Source organism: Mus pahari, chromosome 4 (assembly GCF_900095145.1).
Source record: "Mus pahari chromosome 4, PAHARI_EIJ_v1.1, whole genome shotgun sequence".
NCBI lineage: Eukaryota > Metazoa > Chordata > Mammalia > Rodentia > Muridae > Mus > Mus pahari.
Window position 1 is genome coordinate 40,705,018 of NC_034593.1, and position 6,958 is coordinate 40,711,975.

Consider the following 6,958-nt stretch of genomic DNA (forward strand, 5'->3'; position numbering starts at 1 on the left):
AATGATAATGGAAAGGGTAACTTCTTACTTTTGAACTTGGAATGTGGTATTTATTGATTATTTATTGATATCTGTTAATTTTTTTCTGAGACAAGATAATGCTATATGTGGCAGGTTTGTATTGTCATTGTTATCTGTTTAGTCTGTGCTGACCTCCAAAGCTTAAGGATCTTATATTATTTTCTTGAGTATCTTGGATTACAGTAGCTTAAAGGTAAACGGTATTGTTTTGTTAGGGTTTCTGTAGTTGAGAAGAGACAACATGACCATGGCAATTCCTTATCAGCCTATGAGGACCATTTAATTCAAATTATTATATTCTACTCCGTTGTAACCATGTTTTAGTAGCCACATCATAATATAAAATACATTAAGTCCAACTTAAAAGTCAACATAGCGTATCATAGTATCAGCAATGTTTAAAAGTGCAAAGTCTCATCTGAGACTCATAAAATTTCTTTACTGTAATCTCTTATAAAATCAAAATGAAAAATCATTCTCACACTTCCAACATTTAATCACACAGGATATGTATTATCATTTGAAAGGGGAGTAAAGAGAGCATAGTGATAAAATCCTTGAGCAAAACAAAACCCAAAACCAGCTGGGAAAATTCTGAACTCCACATCCTCATGCTTGATGTGAAAATTCTTCAAATCCTTTCACCACAGTTTTGTTTTGTTTTGTTTTGTTTTTGTTTGTTTGTTTGTTTGGTTGGTTGGTGGGTTTGATTGTCCTCCCCAGTAGTAACCTTCCTCAGAGAGAACTCCATATCTCTGGCATCTCCAAAATCTTGAGGTCTCCAAGACAATTCATGCTTCACCTTCACAACTTTACCGAATGGCCACTCTGGAACTCCATACAAGAACACCTCTTCCATACACTTGGCCTCACTGATTTTCCTTCATCACAGGAAGAGTCAATAACTCTTTCCTTGTATTCTGTAATCTAAATCCAGAACCACATGGCTGAAACTGCTAAGTTCTGATGCTTTCTGGGGCTTGAACATGGTCATCTCATTTAAATACATTTTCACTGGTTTTCTGATTTTGATGGTTCCTTCACTGGCTGTTGATGTCTATCCTGGAACCTGCTCTGTTCTACATCTGCATCAGCAGGCAGCATTCAGAGTGAGTGATACTGGGCTTGACTTAAGCTTCTGAAACCTCAAAGCCTACCCCCAGTGGCTCACTTTCTCGAATAAGGCCACATCTCCTAAAAGCGCCACTCCCTATGAGCCAATAAGGGCCATTTTCATTCGAACTACCACAGTTGTATCTAAGGAAGAGAGAGATGCCAGTAAGATATGAAAAAGCAAATAAATTTAAATATGAAAAGAAAACATTTACATTATATTATTCTTCCAGTTAAATGGCTGATTAAATATTTTAATTGTCTAAAAGTAGATGAAAGCAGATTCCTCACTGACTTCTTGAAGCACACCTTTTTGATCACTTGTGTCTTCCAAAGGAGCTTTCAATATTTCTTCCTACTTCACGGGGGAAACCAATTGTCTCATGTTTTCTAACTTTCCTCTTTTATGCTTGTTTGTATATCTATTCTTGTATGTCTCAATGTTGGCATCATTATCTCAGCATTCCTTCTTGAACCTGTTTTTAGATGCGGTAACTACCAACTACCATCTTTTATTCACTTCCAATAGTCAATAGACTTCCACAATGTGAGGAAGTTATTTCTCCTCTTTGTCTCTCTAGGGCTCAGGAGGCACCAGATACAAACAAATAAATGCAACATTAAGGCAGGTAAATTATTATACTGACGGGAAAGTTAAAAATAAAAGGTTTGAAATTTTATATTTTATGTATGTACTTGTGTATCATGCATGTGCATGTGTGTGTGTGTGTGTACGTGTGTGTACATGTGTGTGTGTGTGTATACGTGTCTGTGTGTGTGTGTGTGTGTGTGTGTGTGTGTGTGTGTAACTGTGAGGTGTCCAGATGTCAATGTCAGGCAGATGTTTCACTGTTTGTCACTGGTGTTGGCTAGCCTGGGTGTCCTGAGTTGGAGCCCCTTAGTGGTTGTGTGTCCTGGATTTAAGCTTGGCTCCTGGGAGGCACGCAGAGTTGTGTGGTCAGAGTCTGATGTGTGGACAAGAAGGGAGATGGTTCTCCAATAGGACAGTGCAGAACGCACTTTTGTTTTGCCTTTGAGGGGTTCCCAACAGGCAAGGGTATCATGGCAGAATCATTACCTCTATTTCTGGTTTGAACAGGTCTCCTGGGAGACAGGCAAATCTGGGGGTGATTGTCTTCAATATTCTTGTTTAGTACAAGATTTTACATCTGTATCACAACTGTTCACATGAAATTCCCCTTTTAAGATGTAATTTGTTAATTTAAACTCTTTTGAAATTCTACTTAATCTTTAAAATGTTTTTTTTAAGTCTGTATTACTTCTTTATTAGTCTTTCAGCAAAATTGAAGGATACATATCTCCTGTAAACAATTTTATTTCCTTTTGCAGGGCTACAGCTTGACACCAAATCTTGTACAATTTATATATGTGCTTTGCCTCTGAGCTATATCTCCCTCAAAACCTCTTAAAAAAAAAAAAAAGACATAGTCTCTTTTCTTTCCACTTTTTTTATTAGGTATTTTCTTCATTTACATTTCAAATGCTATCCCAAAAGTCCCCTAAACCCTTCCATGATCCCACCCACTCCCACTTCTTGGCCCTGGTGTTCCCCTGTACTGGGGCTTATAAAGTTTTCAAGACCAAGAGGCCTCTCTTCTGCTACAAATGCAGCTAGAGACACGAGCTCTGGGGGTATTGGTTAGTTCATATTGTTGTTCCTCCTATCAGGTTGCAGACCCCTTCAGCTCCTTGGGTACTTTCTCTAGCTCCTCCATTGGGGGCCCTGTGTTCCATCCAATAGATGACTGTGAGCATCCACTTCTGTGTTTGCCAGGCACTGGCATAGCCTTACAAGAGACAGCTATATCAGGGTCCTTTCAGCAAAATCTTGCTGGCTTATGCAATAGTGACTGCGTTTGGTAGCTGATTATGGGATGGATCCCCAGGTGTGCTTTCTTTGGAGCAGACAGAAAACGCACAAGGATAACGTGTTCATGAAGAGAACTGAGCAGAAATCTTTGCCTGTGTTCTGGACTGGTGATGTTTACTCCTGGGGCATGCATACTGGACAATCTCACCCATCTCTGACCACTCCTATCACTTTTCCTCTGCAGTAAATTTGATAATGCCTCAGAAATTCCTCTTCATCTAGAGCCAGCACCAGCCATTCATCCACATACTTTGCTAAACTTAATGGAGTAACAAATTTTCTTTGACCACTTTGAGAATAGTACAGGAAAAAGATTATAAGCTCTCAAGCCAGATGTGTTTTAAATTTAGTTGACAGCAGAAGAGGCACAAAAGTTTCTTGCCTTTAACTTTGCCTAGCAGCCTGCACCGAGATGATGAAAATTGAAAGGATTGTGGACTTGGAGAGTCAAATATTAAACATCAAGTGCTAGATTCAGATGAAACATTACTGTATACTGACTCCTATGAAAAATATAATTAAATCTCAAATTTGTTTATGTTTAGAAAAACTCGAATATATCTCTGGAGTATTCAGGGGAAAAAAGCATTTCAAAGTTCAAATAAGCAACTGATTGGTCCTGACTGCCCTTTTATATAATGGTTTCTAATGGATGGTAGTTTCATATTACATGCCAAATATGTCTATGTGAATTTGTTAAAACAGAAAAATAATCACATAACCACTCATCTTAATCCCGCGTGTTTCTTAAGAATATTTTCCTATGTGAACATAAAAGTGAGCTTCCCTTCAACAGTCTGACTTTCAGCATACCCAACTGCATTTTGAAATATTTATGATTTCATAACTTATCTCTAACACATATTGCTTACTCTTTTTAAATTTATGTTTCTAAATTCTTCAAAGTAGTTCTCAATCTTACTCTATATACTTTCAATGCCTTTCCTAAGGCAAAGACATTCCCCTCCAATAATTATTAAAAATTTACCATCACCTACAACTTGTTTTCTGCCTTGTCTCTTTCTGTAGCAACTCTAAATAATGCTGCCATTTTTCAACCTTATACCTTGCCTTCTTGTAGCATATGTATTCCATTTGCTTCTTGTCACTATTTATTTCTGCCTTTAAATTAAACTCATTCCCTTACTTTATCTAACATGAATTTTAAACACTTTTTTGTTTGTTTCTTGATCAAGTCCTTAAAAATCAGACATATTTGTTTATCCTTAATTTTTTAAAGAAGTAATAATGATGGTGTCTTAGTCAGGGTTTCTATTCCTGTACAAACATCATGACCAAGAATCAGTTTGGGGAGGAAAGGGTTTACTTGGCTTACATTTCCATACTGCTGTTGATCACCAAAGGATGCAGGACTGGAACTCAAGCAGGTCAGAGAGTAGGAGCTGATGCAGAAGTCATGGAAGGATGTTCTTTACTGGCTTGCTTCCACTGGCTTGCTCAGTCCACTCCCTTATAGAACTCAAGACTACCAGCCCAGAGATGGCACCACCCACAAGGGGCCCTCCCCACTTGATCACTAATTGAGAAAATGCCTTACAGCTGGATCTCATGGAGGCACTTCCTCAACTGAAGCTCCTTTCTCTGTGATAACTCCAGCTGTGTCAAGTTGACACAAAGCTATCCAGTACAGATGGTATATATACATATATACACCTGTATGGTGGAACCCACAACAGACAACCTTCTAAAGGGTTTATCCTGGCAATCATAATGATGGAATATACTATATATATATTATAGTATATTATATATATATATTATATAATATATATAGTATATTATATATTAAATATATATTATATATGAATATATATATATATATATATACATATATATATATATATATATATATATATATATATATATATATATATATTAAACACTGGACACTGAGCTGCTCCGATAGGACATATTAATTTTGGCAAATACTGAACAAAATGCTTTGCAAAATAACAATTTTGTACATGGACTTTCCATTCCCTATTATTTTTATTGTATTCTTTAAAACTAAATATGTGTATACAATGTGGTGTCACTATGTCCACCCCTCCCCCATTTATCTCTTTCAGTTTTCCCTGTCACTTTCCAGCTCACAATTCTCCCAAGTTCCAACTTAAGGAGACCATTGTCAATTTTTAAGTCTTCAAAGATAGTTTTTTTGTAACTTGTCTATACCCCAAAATATTATACCTGTCACTTGCAGTATTGCAGATGTGGGTGCTGTGTCACATGTGTATGAGCTGGTGGCAGAGATGAAAGAAGCTATGTTTATGGTCAGTGTCCTGACCTATGAGCATCTGAATGATTAGTAACCTAACATTCCCTGTAAATATGTGAGCCTGAGATGACTACCAGTCCAGTGACAGGCAGGCCCCAGTGGGGTACCAGGAACAAGTAAGTTGGGGGCTAGAAGAATTCCACCTAGGACTTTAAGGTACATATAGAAGTGAGCCCACAATAGGCAACCTTCTAAAGGAGTTAGCCTGGAAAGCCAGGTGAAGAACAAGCTCAAGATAATCGCCAGGCCAATGCCATAGGGATTGGACATGGAGCTACTCTAAGATGACCACCAGTCCAGTGATGTGAAGGCCTGGAGAGAAGGCAGACCATGACCAAGATGACTTCTATCCAACATAATAATGCATTCATGAGATATAGCACTCCTAAGACCATTTCTGAGATGATCCTAGATAATCAGAGAGCTGGTTACCACTAAGAGTGTCAAGTAAGTTTTGGAGAAATAGAAGAGAAAAAGAAACAGGAAGATGTGTGCATAACAAAGAAAGGTAGAACTAAAGACATGAAGGTAGTGAGAAATTGCACTTGGAATCAGGGTGGAGTCCTGGAAGAGCTCTCTCTGCCATCTGACTGACATAGGGTGACAATAGGAGAGATGCCCCACCACCACCCCATGCCATCTACTGCAGGCAGGAGATCTTACACTGAGGTCATGAGAGTAGAAGGGCTGGCCATGCCTGACACTTGCTATTACACTTCAGAGAGCAGGCTCTGTACCACACATGGGCAGCAAGTTCTGATTGTGGGGGTTGGAGGTAGGCTGGCCCTGACAGAGAGAGTGTAAGGAAGCCAGCCTTGCCTCCTTGTGCCATGTGGTGGAATAGGCGAGAATGCAATCTCTCCTCCCCTTTGCCACCAGCATCAGTGGTAGGTGGGAGACTTGGCTCCAATGTGATCATGATAGCAGAAGAGCTGGTCCTGCCTCTCACTTGCTTCACAACTCAGGAGTGCAGACACTGCATCTCAGTGGCAGAAGAGTAGACTTGTCCCTGATAGCAGGGGTGTAGGTGAGCCAGCCCAGAGATGTGATCATAGGAGATCTGCCCCTGTACCTTTTTTGCTATGGGGCAAAATGGGCAAGGGAGAGATGCCCTCTTCTACCCTTGCTTCTTGCCATCTATGGCAGATTGGAGAGCTGGCCCCAGGGTTTTGAGAGTGAGAGAACTGGTCATGTCTCTCACTCGCTGCAAATACTGGGGAGAGCAGGCTCTGCACCTAATTTGAGCATCAGCATAGAGTTGGTTCTGTTTTGGGGGGTTGCTGGTGAGCAGGTCACAGGGGTGTGAGAATAGGCAAGCTTGCAGTCTCATCCTCTCAGATAGTTCCTAGGCCCAGATCCAGGGATTTGAATTTCTCTACTCAATATCTACCTCATCTTTGAATTATTGAAGTTCATGAAGGGGCCATTCTTACTGATCAAAAACCACAGGAATTTCATTACACAGGACAACCTCAGAATATCCTGCAGGAGGCCCTGTGATGTTCCAATATTGATAGTAGATAATATCAGAAGCCATTGGCGTCCTACCAGAACAGTGAATCATTGCAATGTACATTTGCAAGTAAAAAAAGTATAGACAAAAGACTGTACAGTGGGACACACGGTGACATGCT

At 39.5% G+C, this 6,958-nt stretch overlaps 1 non-coding gene across 1 annotated transcript; it reads left to right on the top strand.

Annotated features, from left to right (window-relative positions):
* The first annotated feature begins 5,235 nt into the window (after nt 1-5,235).
* Nucleotides 5,236-5,367, top strand: LOC115063926. Its single transcript, XR_003843791.1, has one exon. It is a non-coding gene; the product is annotated as a small nucleolar RNA SNORA17 (small nucleolar RNA).
* The last annotated feature ends 1,591 nt before the right edge of the window (nt 5,368-6,958 follow it).